Here is an 18933-nt window from a genome sequence, read left to right as displayed (position 1 = left end):
TGCTATCAGTATCCCATAAAATGGATGGCTGATGCCTGAAGATAAGCAGACTGCTGTATTTTGCGCAAAATACTGCTGCTGTTTCCCTTGATTATTGACACACCTGTCATCGCTTGTTTGAAATTTGCCCAGGAGTTGTGCTGACTAAACGGTGGGGAAGGTGTGCTGAGTAGTGACTGATACTCCCAGGGGACCAGCTCTTCATTCTTGATGGAGAGGTTTTTTTGAGGATGGATTTAGACCAAGTCCATCTGTTTATGACAGACTGTCCATCATGTTACAGCATCTGCTATGAAAAAAAAATGTAGTTGATTGGCTTAAAACAAATGAAAGTAAGAAAACTCAACACACAAAATCTTACTTGATAGGAGAAATGTCATAATTAATTATACTGAGTGAAAGTTAAAAAACGACAACCAAACAAATAAACTTGTAGAGCTAATGTAGCTATTAGAATGAATGTGTTTATGCCCAGATGAACAGCTGTCCAAAAAATTCAGTTAGATTTATGAACAGCACATGAATTTAGTGACAGCTGGTAATTCTGTTAAGCATAGCAAACCTGCAGGCAAAGGATATCACAACACTATTTTTAAGGCAAGATTAAACAAACCCCATTTTTATAAAAAAGGTGCATGTCCACGGGTACGTGTGCGGACACGAGTATGAGGTGAGTGAGTGTGGCAGTGAGAGCACATTTTGCAGACGTACTCTCAAAGTAACTAAAGTGTTTTCAGAGCGGGGGGAAGACTGAGGTAGGTAAGACACGACACGGAAAACTTCTCCTAATGAATGAACTAAAAGTAGACGAGAAGTAGGATGGTCTGCAGTAGTTGTTTGCCTCTGGCATGCTTGAGGCATATTTAAGACACTTAAGGCCACGTCAACTTAGGAAATAACATTACTTTGTTCTGTGGTCTTATGAACTAACTTGGCTTCTTGCAAAACTTCCATAGCTTTTGATCTTCTTTTTTTCTTCTCCTCATGTTCTTCTGCTTAAGTAGAAAAAGGGGCAGAATCGAAATGCATAAATGCATGGCTTTTATGTGAACTGCATCTCTAACGACTTCCCTTTGTACTTGTATAAATTTAAGCTACTCTGACCAAGTTGCTCTTATTAAATCTAGCCCTCTGAGTCTGTTTAAAGCCTGGAGTGAGTTCAAGAGGACTAACTTTCCAAATGTAAATGCAGTGAGAGGTTAACACTTGCAGTGGAATAATTTAGAGAGTGCACGAAGTTGCTACTGCATAGTCTTTGCCGTTTGGTTGGTTTCCTGGAAGACAGGCTACAACAGGAGGATAACATCTACATGGCTGCGTACTGAAGTTGGGCAGAGAGAAATTGTGCTTCAGGTCTACCAGAGCAAGCAATAAAAATACAGATGAATGTATTCATCCTCTAAAGGAAAACGAAGAGGTGGTTTGACTACAGTTGTAAATAATCTGATAAACTGACCAAATGAAGACTTTCTTTTAGACTTTCTGTTAGATATTTAAATTAGAAGTAGTGTCAGTACAGCACGCAGGATTGTTGTAATATCAGGAACCATTGTGTTTAGCAGAGTTCTTAAGTACTGAAAGATAACAGTAGTCACTGAATTTAATCACAAGTCTGTCTTTGCCAGTAAAAGGTCTACTTTTTTTTAAAAAAAACCAAATTGTTTGTTTGTCAGTGGGTGTTTTGTTTTGGGTTTTTTTTTTTTTGCAGATGTTTGAAAAGAAGCTAAAGCTGGATCAGTGTCCTGACTCAGTGTTAAAATTACAGATACTTTTGTCACCTAAATTTGAGTATGTCATTTCAAATAATTTATTGTCTGGTTTAGCTGTTGCTGATAATCCATTAGGAAAAATGGAAGAGAGAATTTCATACTGTTATTGTTTTGTAACCTCTTGTGTTACATCACAGAAACAAAACATACTTGTGTTTTCTCAGTGACTTTCCACCATTCCTTCTTAATACTTCAATGACGAGCTTTTTCATGACAACAGGGTGAATAAATTATTAACATACCTGCCTTTAAAATGGGGAGGTGACAGTCTGAGAAGATGAAACCTTACAGTATTTCAACTCCTACAATACTTAAATCAAACTCCATCTGAAGGGAAAAATACTTCATTTTCTACTTCCAGTGAGTGCACAGAACTTGGATTATGTATTTTAGTGGAATATAAGATAGTGAGTCAAAAGGCTTAAGCATGCAGAAGGCCTGTTTCTCACTTAGTGTCAAGGTATTGGTGTTTGACATTTCTTGACTGCTGGGGCATTACTGTGATTCATCTCAATGTATTAACGTAACAGAACATGACTGATGTAACAGTGTGTGACATATCAAAACAACACTATCAGAGGCCAAGGAATTCCATTTTTGATACTGCTGCAAAGAGGTTATTAATGTTTTTTTTAGTTTGTTTTCACTCTCTAAATTTTTGTCTTTTTTTTTCCTGCTAATTTTTTGCCATTTTGATCTGAATCCAAGTGAACTTCTGAGATGTTATGAGTGGAGTCTATTTTAAAAGCCAGAAAGTCCAGAGACAAGTCCCTGAAAGAAAAATCAAGGTCTGAACATACATTTATAATGGACAAACCAGAAAGCAAATTTAAATTACGTATTTAAATAATAATATTTTTTTTTTCCACAAAATGTCTTGGTTTTGCATCAGCATAGTTTTGAGGTTTGCTTACGCACAAACCTGAAATCAGAGTCTGCTTTCAGGGCTTTTGCGTGTTATAAACTTATGAAGACATCATAATCTTCAAATGACATTTTTGATGTACTAGCGGTTACTTCTTACCGAGGTAGAATTTCACTGTCTGCAGCCTTTTATCACTTGCATTGCAGACGTCATCCATGATTGGAACTGAAAATACTATCATCGTCATCATATTGTTTTGGTTGTTCCAGAGTTTCTTGTAATTGCCAAAGCTTTCTAGCAGTGTATCCAAGAATGACTGCCCCTTGGAAAAGGGAGGGCTTGGGGGGAGGATTGCAGTAACTTAGAGGGCCAGCTCAGGTCCCCAGAAGAACTCATCCGCTCTAAACTTTCCTTGAGCTCTGAAGTTTGCATTGTTGGTATGCTTTACACAGTTTCATACAGTTTCTTTTTTCCTCAGTTGGATACAGTCACTAAATAATTTTCTAATCCTGCTATTTCAGATATATTTAGAGAAGCGGTGTCAAACGGTATGTACATTGCCACACTGGAGAGCTGTGCAGATATATTCTCCCTTGGGAGAGGATCCAAAGCTTGTAAGTTACAGTTAATAGTTGGGCAAAACTTGGATGTCAAGCTTGAGAAACTGAGCAGCAATGGCCACTTCAGTTAAAAATAGCCAGGCCTGCTAATGATGAAATCTGATGAATGTGTTAAAACTGTGGCCATCCCACAGTTCAGGCGATCCCACAGTTGACCAAAAGGCTGAGAGGCCAGAGGGAGCGACAGTAATTTTCTTCTGTAGTTAGAGAAGAGGTGAAAATGTCAACAAACTTTTGGGATCTTTTGTGTTCAAAGATGAAGGTGAACCAGTGTGATTCTTTTTTTCTGGTCTGTGTGTACTTTCTCTAGAAATAGAAGTACTCCTCAGAGAATTTGTACAAAATTTCTTCAGCAATGCAACAGAAGGCTAAAAGAGTTTAAGAAAACTTGTTGTGAGGAAGAGTTTGAATATCTCTTTCTTCACAATCGTTGGAAAAAATGTGGTTTTTGTTATTGTAATGTGATTTTTGCTATTGGTGGTTACTCTAGAAATAGAACAAGTACTATCCTGGAGATTAGACTTTTTTTTCTGTCTCTGAAATACTGTATCTTAAAATTTTAGCATATAAAATAGCAATCAGTGAGTATTGTGCTTTGTTTATTTATTTATAGCTATGATGAACATAATAAAATGAGAAAAACTGAAGGGCAATAGAAGAAATAGCTGAAAGAATGAAATGCAAGCAGGAAAGGCAAGGAAACTATTAAAGAACAGAAAGATGATGTGTCTGGTGCTCTACTCAACTATCTGACAGATACTGGTTACAGAATTGTCCTGGTTTGAGTGACACGGGACTAATTTATCTTCTAATGCTTGGGAAAACTGCACTTTTAGAAGCGTCTAGTGTCTGAATTTGTGAAAATATTTATTTTATAGTTGCTATGGTGTGTGGGTTTCAAGGTCTCAGTGTTTTCGAGCCCACCAGGTGTGGTGAGGAGGAGGAGCGAGACCCGGGCACTTGACCCAAGCTGCCCAACAGGATTATTTCATACCATGAATGTCACATTCAGTATTAATTAGAAAGTTTGCTGAGGAGTTCTCTCTCTTCTATGATGGCTGCGTTCCGGAGAACTTCTTGTCCTGGTGCCGGACCCCTGAGCTCTTCCCTTCCTCCCGAAGCCATAGTGCTTGCGTTGTCGCACGTTTGCTATTCCCTGCTGGGGGTGCACGGCTTCCTCCGGATAGAATGGGCTGAGGATAATCCTTGCATAGTTCATATTAGTGTCGGGATCAATATTGGTTCTTTAGTATTATTACTGTTAATTATTTAGTCTTCTATTAAACCTATTTCTATTTCAACCCTCGGGTTTCCTTGTGTTTCCCAATTCACCTTCCTGGGTGGGGAGAGGTCATTGGGTGATAGAATAATTGTCTGAACAACAAATTGTTGTGGGTTCCTTAAACCATAACAAGAATCCATTGGAGCAGTTTAGGTCTCACTATAGTAACCCCAAATCAGCATAAATATAAACTCTGAGAAACAGATTATTTAACTATGGTCATTTTAAACCATATGAAGCTATTTCATCTCTTCAATACAGATTTCTAGCCAATACCTTTATTTTGCTAGTAGGCACATCTACAAGTAGTTGGGTCTAGGTGGATCCTTTCCCTGTTTGTATGAGGCTCTTGGGTTTTGATTGTTAGCTTTTCAGACTCTTGGTGGAAGTAAAATGATCGTGGAGTTATGAGATTTGCTTGGATTGCAAGTAACAAAAAAAAAAAAAGATTACTTCCATTTCAGTATAATTTGAGACTTTGAAAACCCTTTTTTGCAGCTGTCTTCTGCCAAATACCTGATACATAATTTACAGGAAATACTATTTTTTTGGAGGAAAGCACAAATGCAAATTTTTGGGTGAATCGTTTGTCGTTTGTGTCTAATCTTTTTTAGGTTTATTAAGTTTTGAATGACAAGATTAACATATGTGATAAGGCTTACTGAAATCTTCTGGTCATCAAGTTCAGTCTTATTTGTTGCAGACACTTTTGGCATGTAATTTCTTTCATAAACTCCAAAATCTTTCTTGTGGGTAATTATGTTTTTTTTCTTCCACTGTCAGTCTTGCAAGGCTGTTCTGGAAAAGATATTCACTACCTTTTTGGTTGAGAGTCTTGCTCCAGTCTCTAGCGTATTCCTATACCTATGACACGGTGCCTGTTACTCTTCAACTGGAAATTGCTTGAAGATACATATATTTGTATGAACTTAACTTTTGCCAGTCAGTGGTAATGAGTTACATGATGTGAATATCAGCATTCTGATATCGGTATTCATAAAAGACATGAATAATACAGGTTTACTGAAAAGTATTTGCAGTCTTACATCTGTAATGCATGTTAGATACAACTGAAATAGCTGAATTATCTAGATATCTGACTTGAGCCCCTAAATATAAGTATTTCTCTCTTACCTATTATCGTCCATTCAGCAGCTGCTTCTTCATCTTAAGTAGAAGGTTTTGATAACCCGTTACTCTTCTATAACATATAGTTGAAAAGTGAACCTCTGTTTCAAAACACAAAGAAGAAATAACCGTCTTTGGAGTGCTAATCAGCTGCAGCTAATAGATCCTCTTCTTTTCTTATGAGAAGGTGACAGTTGTATTAGTTCTTGAAGAAACAGAAGAAAAGTTGGGAAAGACTATAAGAGTTTATCTTTTCCTCCTCCTCCTCACATTAGCATTAGTTATTGTCAGATACTTATGGAGTTCCCTCCCACTTAGACTAAGACTTATATTGAGAGATGCAACCCCTTGAATTCATAACAGTACCATGTACTTGCTAGTATATGAGTAGTGTTATACATGAGAGATATTTTATTGTATGCGAGAGATTAATATTATGTCTTTAAGATGACACTTTCAAGCACAAATCAAGCAATTTCATGTGAATGGAATATTCCTTATTTTGTTCAGACATTAATGATGGGTTAGTGTAATGAAGACGGTCCGTTTTGTTGGGTGTGCCAAATTTCTAAATTAAGTAGCATACATACCTTGTGTGAAGCATGGTGTCTTCACTATATGTTCATGATAAATCAGGGTCATATTGAATTTTTGCATGTAATTTTATTTTACAGTTTTGGTGTTGGTCCCCTGTTCTCCCCGCCCCTTCCCCTCCCGCCCCGGTCTCTGAAAGAATGATATAGGAAATTAAAAGATCTAAACCAGATGGAAATCTACTAAATACTACTTGCTGTGTTTTCACAGTTAATGAGTTTGCCTGGGAAACACATGCAAGTAGTCTGTGATATTAACATAACATACTTATGCCTCAGTTCCATCCACTATTCTCATCTACCTGAAAATTGTGAAGAAAAATAGAAATCCAAAAACTATCAATGGTACACACTCATATCCAGAGGATTTTATTATTATTCTTCCATCCTGCTACATGTCATGGGCCAAGAGCATTTTGCAATACCTGCAGTATGAAGCCTGTTACTTGTCATAGCTTTTGTTTTATCTGCAGTGTAACTATTAGGAAACATGCATGTATCTTTTACGGATTTCTGTAGAATTTTAAGAATTCAGTGTGTAAATATTGCTTTTTTAATGTTCATGAGAACTCTGACAAACCCCTCTTATCAGAGATGTCAGCGTATGCTTTTCTCTTATATGTGGTCCTCAAGAGTAGGATGCAAGTGGTAGAAGAAGATTTGTATGAATAGCTTGGTATATGACCCAAGTCATATACCTGTTATAGGTATGCATTTCAATAGTAGTAATTAATGCTGTAGAAGTAATAAAACAATTACACTATTACTTACATACTGGGCTATTAATTGTTTCTTCCAGGCATATCTACGAAGCACTTTCCTGATTCGTAAGAAAACAGAATTTGCATTTCATTCATAGATTACTTTTTTTTAAAACCTAGATTTCTCATTTTTTATGTTGTTGCCAGAGAATCATTAGCAGCTACTGCAAGATTTATATTCTTGGAAATGTCTACAGTAGATCATAGTCTTAAACTACTGAGGATGATGCAGGGAAAAGAGAATGCATGTTTAAACAAGATGAATTGTGTTTGTCTTTCCACTTATTTTTGAAATATTTATGTGTATTCTTGTAACATTACATTAGAGAATTTGCATGTTATCCACACATCACATCACATAAAGATGATTTGACCTTAAACTATATTAAAACTAAAGTGCGAATGGCAGTAGGAGTACTTTACATATAATACTTCCTACTCACAAAGACAATCAACTTTTAGCCTTTTTTTTTTTTGAGTTTTTTTTTCCCCTAATTGCATTCCTGTGTTCACCTTTGTACTTTACCATATTTCACTGCAATATACAGGTGTAACATATAAATGAATTTCTGTGCCAGACCAGCTGAGGAATCAGCCTGATCTACTATTCCATTTGGTAGTGACATTTGGTAGCAGAGATTTTAAAGAAAACCGCAAGAAATTAAGTCAATAATAATGATACTCATTACCCAGAAGGTAAATCTCTTCCTTAAATATGTTGCTGATTGATAATATCCTGTATAATGATATACTTCATTTACAAACATTTAATTGGGGAAAAAAACATTCTTGGAAAACTTGCTATCAGAGGTCCAGATATTTTTTGTCTTGGTGGTTGTGCTGTGGTGTGTTTTTTTTAGTGTGGCTGGGTTCTAGTAGTGGAAACAATTCCAGTGCTTAATTTTGTACAATATAAAACAAAGACCTCTTTTCACATTTAAAATACCTTCGTTTTTAGGAATTGTCTCAGCAATTTGTCCAGAAAGATAATCTGGGTGCAGGGAGTAACGAAACTAGGGTGTTTAGGGTGCATGGGCAATAGAAGCACAGAAGAGACTCATGTTGAAAATCCAGGACCTCATATGCTTTGAGCAAATTTGAAATAATCTATGGCTTATTTAATTAGAATGTTCCTGAGATGTGTGCTGAAGGAACACAGCCTGTAGGTCTGTGGCATAAGGACTACTGCAGGCACTGAATGGCAACTGCTTTTGATTCCCAGTTCTTCTAGGAACCAGTTATTTTTCATGCTGCCCACATGAGTGGGGGCCAGTCCCAGAAGGGCTAGGAGAAGGCCAACAAAGGCATCAAGCAAGCCTGGTCGGTGTCCAAAGCTACAATATTCATGATGGAATGCAACAGAGAAAAGAACAGCAGTAAAAATCCTCTTCATCACCTTCATTATGGCTTTACTACTGCACTGAATACTAGACAAGCTGAGCCCACTGTTCAGTGATTCCTGATAACGGAAAAGCAGCTAAAAATGTCACTGTTTGTCCCCACTGTTTTTTGTAGACTGAGACATTTAAGAAAAAAAAACCCTCAATTGTTTCTCATTTGTCCCACCTGTATTTATTCATTAATCAGAGCTACTACTGATTGTGCTACCAACTCAGCCTCTCATTCCCCATGTTGCTGTGCCTCACACAGCTCTCAAGTAGCAACACTCATTTATCTCAAAGTGGTATAACTGATATTTAAAGGTCAATATTGGCTCAAATCATCTGTGGGTTTGAGTGCTTAAAAACAACAGCAGCAATGTACACACACACAAAGAAAATCTCTGGTCAGCCACTTTAAGTATAAATGATTGCCATTATCAAAAGTGAAGATGTCTTTTGGGAGCTGATATTTCTCTTTTTCTATAGGCAGAAAGCATTGCCATATGAGAAACGCTTGTGATCTGATATTTCTTTGTGAAAACCCTGATTATTTGTGTTGTCGAGAAGCTTTCTTACATTGGATCACAATGAATGTGTCAAAAAGTTCTATTATTATTCTAGACAGATGTTATTAATAGGAAGCACATCAGTTTATGAGAGAGCAAAAAATATTCTTCAATTTTAAAATAAAATATTTGTTTGATTTAAAATATTTTAAATCAGTTATAGGAGAGATTGTCAAGGGGCAGCACAATTTGAGTAAATATTATCATACATCATAAGCTACAGCAAAACTTTAATCAGTGTGTTCATTGTAGGGCATACAGAAAGACAGGGTTTTCCTTGTCCTAGCCGTCATGAATCATAGGGTGTAGACCACTCCTCTTCATTATTTCTGTATATATGCCTGCATATGGTATGTTTCTGCATATGGAGCTATGCATCTATATTTCAAGTACTGTCCTGCAAGTTCAGTTGCAAAAAGACTTAAGTGGTCATCTCCAGTACTACTTTTATTTATAGTAAAATGATTTGGTTTTGCAACTGGGAAGATGAGATTTAGAATGTAATTTTAAATTCCTAAACCCATTCTCTCTACCAAGGAGCCAAGAGAGGAGAAAGCCCAATCGCTATATATGTTAGTGTGGCTGTTCTCTTTGGTGTGTAACTGGGCATGGTATGGGGAGTTTCTGCTGCGTAAAGCCTGGAACCTTCTCATCTATAGATAATTAATAAAATGCTGAGAGTATCAAGTGTCATTTCTAGTGGCTTGCATGCAGGAATCTAAAAGTTCTTAAAACCTTCCATTCTCAACCACACCACAGAAATAGATTTGGCTTTCTTGGACTGATACAGATGAAGTGGTGTGTGTCCAAGGTCAGACAAATGTATCAAAATAAGATGGCTTCTCCTCTATTTCCTTACTTGTACAAATATTCAGTTGCTACCAAAAGTAGGAATATTTTCCGAGCTTTTCTCTTTTCTATAGAGTGATGTGAGATGATTTTTCACAAAACCCTTTTGTTGTGCAATCTGTGAAACAGAATTCATCGGTTTTCTTTGTAGCATTTGAGCGTCTTCATATCCTTTATGTTCTACAGCTGAAGTAAATTAGAACCTTCCCTTGACTTTGCCCCATAACATGACACGGCTCAAGACAAGAATTTTCTCATATTTAGCCTAGAAAGGAAGGATTAAAGGTTTTTCTATCCCATGACTTCCAGTAAATGCTTCAGACCTTTGATATGTAAATTCAGTTATTTCTTTTTTCAGTTTTTCTTGCACCTTATTGGTCACAGGCACCTAGAATAGGGCCTTCACCGTACGAGCACGTCTCAGCTAGGTTGCAAAATTTTCAGTGGTGATGATATGCATTATGCTGGCTTGTACGTGCATGTGGACCTCTCACCTGATGAGCTGATCTGGATGACCGTGAGACTTTCTTTTGGCGACAGACTTTGGGGCTCCACAGGGCCTGCAGTACTTGATATTATTCTTGATGTGTCAAATATTTGATATTAACTGTCAAGTGTTTGTTATATGTGGTATTCTGATACTGAGATAAGTGCTGATTTTCTTTGTGTTGTCAAACTGAAATTATCATAGGGAGTTCAGTAATGGCCGACTGTGTAAGCTGGGAGAGCAGTCTGACCATACTAGAATAAAAAAAAAAAAAAGATTTCAGTTTCTGGTCTTGGATTGAACTTTCCCTTTTCCTATGGATGCACGGCTGACTCTCTATGGCTTTAGATGAAGAACTCCGTTATCAAATTAAGGGATAAAACATTATTTGAGCAGGACAGCTGCTCAGCTGGTATAAATTAGCATAGCTCTGTGGGAGTTGACAGACATATGAAGGATTAAGAGCAGCTCTGGGCCTGGCCTACCCCCATTCTAAACATCATTTCTTAACAAAAGACTTAAAAACCTTTCTTTGACATAATGCCAGGGAAGATACTAGGTAACGGCACATGTCTGGCAAAACTTGCTGCCCGTTAAGAAAATATCTCACCCTAAGGAATGAGCTTTATAAGCTTCTCCAAGCAGGTTGATAAATAACACTGGGGAAGTGGATTCTGTGTAGCAGGGATGAGTGTTGTGGATACTTGCATTTTATGCATTTGGCATTTGTCTGGCAAAAGGAATGTGGTGGGTTTTTTTTTTTTTCTTTTCCCCAATGAGTTTCATGTTGGCAGGGTTGTAAACATTACTGAGATGTAGTCTGATCTATGGAACAGAGCTGGTCAGTAGCTATGAGCGACACAGCTTCGTCTGCTTGAACTCTTTAAAAGGCCTTATTCTGTCCAGCATCTCCTCTTGATGTCTCTTGAAGCTTTATTTCAGGACAGAATATGAGCTTTTTGGGCCTGTGGGACTCAACATTCCAGTGTAAGTCCTTATTTTCCACATTCTTCCAGGTTTCAAAAAAAAAAACAAAACCCAAAAGGTAGTCAGAGCTCAAGCAGTGACAGGAACATCTCCTGTACGCATCATACTTTGTTTACAAGAAACTCATTCAGGCAGATTGCAAGTGCCACTTCATTTTTCATATGCAATGAGTTAAGCTGCTTGCAAATAGCGCAGTTTCTCACCAAATGAATCCATATTCTAGTAAAGTCTGGGCTTATCGCTTTTTTTCTTTCCAAGAGCTTGTTATTTTGAACTACCTTGTATATGTTTGTAGATTTTTGGAATGCCATCTCTGATTTACAAAGATACAGAAAGGAGAAGCACATTACAACACTCAAGTGTTACTTGCCATTTGGACAGGTTTAGCGCATGGTAAAATACAAGTTCTGGTGCTGCTGCTAAAAGTTCAAGATTAATTATGCAAAGATGTGGCATAAATGGTGGCCGTTATGTATAATCTAATACTTTCACTATGCTGCATATGGAAAAAGACTAGGATGATTGGGGCTGGGGAAAGGACAATTTCTATGTTTCAGACTTAATTAATACTGGGATTTTACATCAAAAGCTCATGTGGTGCATCTGGAGTCCAGCATCCTTCCTCTGACATGCTTAGTGTCAAAGTCCATAGAAATCCACAGTGCTTTCATTGATTCCAATACCTTTGTTTCTAAGAGCAGGTAAGGCAGGGACTAATGATGACACTGCTCACTTGACATCATTTATTCATTCTGAGCAACACTCAATTTTTTTGCGGTTAAATGGGGCTGCCTATGGAATGAAAAAATAATAATGTAAAGCCAACAGCGTATTTCCCTCCACAAGTATATATTATATTTCTTTTCTCTTTTTTTTTTCATTGATTTATATTTTATTTAAATCTTCTTGCCTAGGCAATCTCTTTCTCCGTGCTTATGAAGTGTTCAACATGTTTTAAATAGTACCACTGTATAAGGAGTGACCTCTATTTTATGTGGGAGTAAAATCCTTTGCATAATCCAAGTCAAAGGAGAACGTTCTCACAATGTCTCACAATGATTTTTCCCTTCTTCCTACTTTTGATTTAAATTATGAAAGATCAATTCCTGTTTTATCTCTGCAGCAGGGGAAGCAAGTGAAAGGAGCAGTTTCCTTTTTTGTGTCAATTTTCCTCAGCTTATTTGGGTTTGGTCGCTAATATGTAATTTGCTCTCTCTGACGATGTAATTGATGATTACAGTGCCTGCCTCCCTTACTTTGTTGGAGGATCAGAGTTCTCTACTTCAAAAAGACATGCATGAGAATCAGGTGCTGTTGTATTCACTATTTAGTAAAAATAGACTCTTTTAATAAAGGATTAACTTTGTTGTTCCGACTTCACAGTTTGGAAAATAACTTGCGTTTAGCATGACCAGAGGGCAGTATGTTGGCTTATAGTTCCGGTAATGTTATTGATTTGAATTGTATTGTAAAAATATGACAGTAATTATTGATCAGGATAGCCCTGAAAATTATTTTATGATATGAAATTGCTCCTCAGTAATTTAAAAATTATATGCTGTTGTGTAGTTTTTTGTTGATTTCATATTTTTATTTGCATGTATGAAAGGAGAGGTGTAGGTAAAACTGAGTAAAAATCTCTTTGGTATCTGGCTTTTTTTTCTTTGAAATTATCTGATGGAAAAGTTATTTTTATTTTTAAAGGATCTGCTGGACAGAACCATACCAACTTAACAGGGATTTGTGTAATTTTTCTCTCACACGTAAACAGGGGTTTGGGGTCTAACATGTTTTGAGGTCGGGTACTCATCTGGTATACATCGGTGCAGCTCAACGTACATCAGATGTGGATCTGGCTCATTTTGTCTTTTTGTAGTTGGTACTTGTATAGAAGATTCCTACATCGCCTCAAATTGGAAGACTAAAAAATTGGGGCAGAAATGGGAGATCTGACAGCAGGGGGTTTCAGCAATGTATTGGAAGTGTAACATTTGTTTTACTGCAGAAAAAAAGAGGCCAAGAACACTCCAGTTTATTTAAGAAACCCAGCTTATGAACACTGCAATTGTTTAATCAGTGGAATTTGGAAACAGGCCACCATTTAGGTAAACAAATGAATGTCTATCCAGTGTTAACCAATGAGCAGTGACTGCAGGTTTTCAGGACAGGGAAGATGTCTTCTGCTTTTTCTTTCCACAGTGGAAAAGAAGCCTTAGAACACCTGGGGTGTCTTCTTTCCTTTTCAAACCCAAAGGAAGCTTTTGTATTATGCACACAGAAGTCCCAAGCATCAAAGATTCTTCTTAGCTTTTTCTTTCAGGTATTTTGGAGACTAAAGATAGTGCAGATGATAATGTGATAATTCTTGAAACTAAAGCAGATGATAACAGGATGATCCTCAACAGTGTCAACTTCCTGAGGTTTAGAGATTTGCTTCTCGTTTGCTCTGGCTGTGCAGCTGAAGTTGTAACAACAGAATACCTTCAGAAAGTTTGCTGTGGGGGAAGATAAGTGTATGCTGAAAGGGTATGCCTGGTGATTAATGTGGAGGAGTAGTATGTGGGAGAAACTGGGCTATAAGTTCTGCTCAGTCTAATTCTAGATACTTAATTACAGTCTCCTGAATCTAAACCTCAAGTCTTCAAGATAAACATGTCAAAAAATGAGAGGGTCTTTTCGTTCTCCAAGAGATAATTTTGTGAACTGTTTTGACTGTAAGGAAACAATGATTTGGTAAAATTTTATTTAGCATAAATTAGGTAGGGCTAGTGGCTGTCTACTGTTTCCTCAAAAAACGCAGATCATCTCATATTCTTACTCTTCCACCAGGTTTTCCTTGCATTTTTAGTAGTTATGTGATTAATACTTGGAATCAAGAACTAGATAAATAATATTTGATACTCTGTTTAATGTTTCTTGGAAAATGTTAATAAAGTTTAAAGATTTCAGGCCTCTGCTCCTCAAAGTACATATCCATATGAGTCCACTATATGTGAATTCACTGTGGTCCCAGTTATGTATACAAAGTGATACCATTTTCTGATTTCTCTTCTGAAACCTATCCCAGAGGCCTGACTTGGCATAGCCCAGAGCTTTAGACTGTACTTGGGTGGCTTGTGTCCACAATTGGATAAATACACTTTAAAGATATATTTGCAAGTATTGTCTGATGTGTTTTAAAATACAGTGTAGACTTTGAAAGAACTTGCAACCCAGGTTTTGCTTCTTATGCACGGTTCCCATCAGTAACATTTTAAAATACTGTGACTTTTCATAACAGAAACCAGTTCACGATTTCTTGAGACCACCTAGACCATAATTTGGCAATGAAAATTCTGTATTTAGATGAAGGACATTAATGTGTGGTATAAACTTTCAGCATACAGTCTCAGAATGGAGTAGGGGATATGGTCCTCTGATAAGAAACTGTGTGCATATGATACAGAAATGGACCCATAGCTCAGTGGACAGCATCTAGTAGATAAAGTTTCTTCATGTCTGCCATTTCTAACATTTTTTCATTGATAACCAATGGTGTCGTTTCAAAAGTCACTTAAAAATTTGTTGCTACTAGAAGGCATATCATTTAACATACTAGAAAGTATATTTGAAGAGATGGTTTTATTAGCGGTTACTCTGTCCCAACACCTCAGCGTTGGTTCTGCCTTATACTCTTCATTAATCAAATCCTCTGATACTTGTGCTGTTTGCAATGGAAGATGACAGATAAATGCCCGTCCAGGAACTTGATTCTGGTTATGGCAGGCAAGTGAGTTCCCTGCGTTCAGTGATAAAGACACAGGATATTCCTTGGAGAAAGATAACACGTACCCTGGCTAGTTATGCCAAAAGAATGCCCTTACCTGACTGGTCTTGTCTAGCCAGGACTCACTGTAGATATACAGTGGTGACAAAGGGAAAACTCACCACCTCAGTTTTGCAGCATCTATTGATCAATTCGCTTCTTCCTGGAAAGTGTTCTGCATGAGAAATTAGGCATCTTGTTAGCGTTACTTTGAATAGAGAAAAGGATTAAAGAGTAAGAAGAATAGAACAAAAATATAGTTGCTAGCAGTAAAGAGATACTTCCTGTGTTTCCATCATATTACAAAAAGGCAGTGATTAATCTGCTTTTACAGCTTTTCCCAGATGTCCGGTGCATGCTGCGGGGTTTTGCATTCAAGAATGTGATGAGATGCTAATGAGTTTACGGCTTGTGGGAAACAAAGTAAAAATGTTTCTAGATGCCAGGAACATCTATCATTTACAGTCTACCAGAAAACAGTGGAATTGCCCCATCCCATTTGCAGTGCTAATTTACTGTCGGTTTCCTAGAGAGAAAAGCTATCATTAGATGACATGCAATTTCTGCAATTAGCTGGTTAAGCAGCATTTCTTTTTTAAAGTAGCTTAAAAATGACATGCTCAGGAACAGCACATTAGATTTTCTTCTAAGTGGCTACTCCAGGGAGTAGTATTTGTCCTAGAACATAAAGGTCGATGATAATTGAAGAATGTCAATAATGGCCACAGCCACTACAAAAATTCATATAAATCTGTTTGACCATTTTATATGTTCTTTCTTCAGTAATATCACAGGAGGTGATAGTCCCGTAAGTCAAATTCTGTAAGTAGGAAAGTGCTCGACCTATCCTTTGAATACTTGGCTTGTAGAAAGAAAGAAACGTGTTAAATTACTACATTTATCTTGTAGCATATTTCTTTTTAATTAGTATTTCTAATGGGTGGAGTCAGATGGCAACAAAAAAACCCTATCACAATGCATTTACATTTTACAGTTTACATTTAATTTGTACAATTTATATTACATTTACATTACACAGTGCATTTACATTGAACAGTACAAATGAAAAATATTTTGAAGTGTGGCCTTAGAGTATAGTTTTGGTAAGCATAAACTTTTTCTGCTAACCTGCATTATGCATAACTACTTACTGGATAGAGGTATAATGGGAAGAATGAAAAAGTGAAGCATGTAAAAGAATGAGAGTTTCTTCCTTGTATGCAGTGGAAAGCCTTAATAGTTGTCTTGAATCCAAAGAAAGAGAAGGCATTTGGGACGTGGAAGCCCAGAATATGGGATCCATTCGCATTCTGAAAAGTGTGTCTTCCATGTGCAAAAAAAAATAATGAAGAAAACAAATGGGTTTCATCCCTCCTGCTCCTCCGGCTGGAAGTGTGCTGTCTATCTAATGTGGCAGCATCTGTCATGTTTCATCACATCGAACCTGGCATCTAAAATACAAGCACAACTGTGAACATATGAGTATTGGAATGCAGGTTTCTAGTATTAAAGCTTTAGTGAACTTTTTAAAAAGTGAAAGAGAAATTTCAGAGTTCCTCTAGGTAAAAACTTAATGGAGAATATAATATTCAATTTCTCAGTTTTAAATGCATCAGTTAGTTACAACAGTACTCATAGTTTGTTGTGTTATATAGCTTGCTTCTACAAACTAGTTTTTTCTTTCATATTTCTTGGAGTTGATGAACTCATTTCTCCATTCTTTTACAAAATAAATACAAAAAAGTACTTTTTCCAAGGGAAGAAATTTTGTCAGGATAGAGCAGGATTTGGTGACCTGGGAGACTCTAAGTTTCATTGGAGAATGGAGAAGGTAGAACTGGTGAGAAGAACAGGTTAAAAGCAAGCTACCAGGTTTTTTTCCTCAAGTCATGTAGACATATGACTTGTTTTGATTTAGTATTGAAAGTCAAATGCAGAGACTTTTTGCTTCTGTTTCACTGCATTTGTTTTACTTTCTGCATACATATTTGAGTGAGTCTGCTTGTTTCTATATCACATTGTACCACATGTGCAAGCTCGTATCTGCAAGTGCTATGTGATGGTGCATGATGCATCTTCTGCATATAGATGTTCTTTGTTAATTGCATTTATAAACATAATACTGTCTTGCATCCAATTTTCTTCTCTGTTTTGCTTTTCAAAAACTAACACACAAGCATATTGATTGACATTTTTATTCATTCTAGGTGGGCTGAATAGATTCAGAAACATTCAGGTACAAGCTGTTAGTACGGTCGGTGTTTTCCTTTCCAAGAAGCTGTTTGCCAAATCTAAATAAGAAGTGGTTTTAAATACTCTGGAGGTTTGGCTCTACTGACTACTAGCTGTGGTGTTATTCTGAAGTACCTTGGGAATGGCATTATGCTAGTACTGGTTCTCACACCTGGAGGCATTCGTGATGGAGAGTTACAGATTCATTTTCAGTGTGGCTTTCAGTGGTTTTAAAGCACAGCATAGCAGAGGTACAAATGATTTAGTGTAGGATTCAAATGCTTTACTTTTTTGGTGTTTGTTTTTTTTTTTTCTTAAAAAGCCAGTTATCACTTCAGGTTTAGAGCAACCGCTGCCTTGATCATTAAATGTACAATTCACACGAGAACACTTGTCCTGTTGATAAATTAACTGATGGGCGTAGAGTTCGCTGATGGTATTTGATGGTTGCACAATGTGACATAGCACAAGGTAGAGCTGATGTAAATTGATACCTCCACAGTGGAAACAGTAACTCAAAAGAGAAGATAATTATTGTCTCTGTACTGAAAGTAGAGCAAAAGAAAACGTAATTAGCTTGTGTTACACCTTTTGGAAATCAGCCTTTGAATGTTCCGTAATGTAAGGATGTAAAGCTATGTCAGTGTGGTGGCACGCAGAAATAACTGCACTAGATCTAGGCAGTGCCTGTACCTGCAGTGATACATGCTTAAGAACCAAAGTGGAATAGTACTGTGGCATTGTGAGGGGTGGGGTTTTTTTCACCTTGATAAGAGAATAGCTCAAAATAGCTCAGATATTTCTTCATTTCTGAGCTATGCTTCTGAGGCTACATAGGATTTTATGTTCAAGCGTCCACAAAATCTTTCAGCGATACATGTCCATGTACCTGTTTTGTATCAGAAGGTGCTTTAAACTAGATTTGACGGGGGAAAGGGGTATTATCGGGTTTGCCCGTGACCGGCCGAGGGCTGTTGTACCAAGGAAAGAGGAATGGGGTGCTGGTGAGGTCCTGCAGCCATTAGCTCTAAAATGTGCTGGCTATGCTGCAGCATGCTCAAAGTCTTACATAGACGAGCCAGGAGCTCCTGGACAAACAGGAGCCAATGGGGAGGCACCGTTAATACATGGCAAAATGCCGCCTGGAGAGCAGGGCAAAGTAATTCCGGCTGCTCCAGCCAGGTCGGCCTCACCGAAGGCACAGCTGAAGTGCGTCTATGCAAATGCACGGAGCATGGGGAACAAACAGGAGGAGCTAGAGCTGTGTGCACGCCTCCAAGGCTATGATCTCATTGGCATTGTGGAAACTTGATGGGATGACTCCTATGACTGGAGTGTTGCGATGGAAGACTACGGGCTCTTCAGGAGAGACAGGCAAGGGGAAGGAGGAGGTGGTGTTGCCTTATATGTTAACGAGCAGCTGGAATGCATGGAGCTCAGCCTAGGGATGGATAAAGAGCCAACCGTGAGACCCTATGGGTCAGGATTAAAGGGAAATTGGGAGCCGGGGACATTACAGTGGGGGTCTGCTATGGGCCACCTGACCAAGAAGACTGAGTGGATGAAGCCCTCTATGGACAGATAGGGGCAGCATCACGTTCACAAAC

This window comes from Charadrius vociferus, unplaced genomic scaffold, assembly GCF_000708025.1.
Source record: "Charadrius vociferus isolate BGI_N301 unplaced genomic scaffold, ASM70802v2 scaffold472, whole genome shotgun sequence".
Taxonomy (NCBI): Eukaryota; Metazoa; Chordata; class Aves; order Charadriiformes; family Charadriidae; genus Charadrius; species Charadrius vociferus.
Note: the sequence above shows the minus strand (reverse complement) of the source record.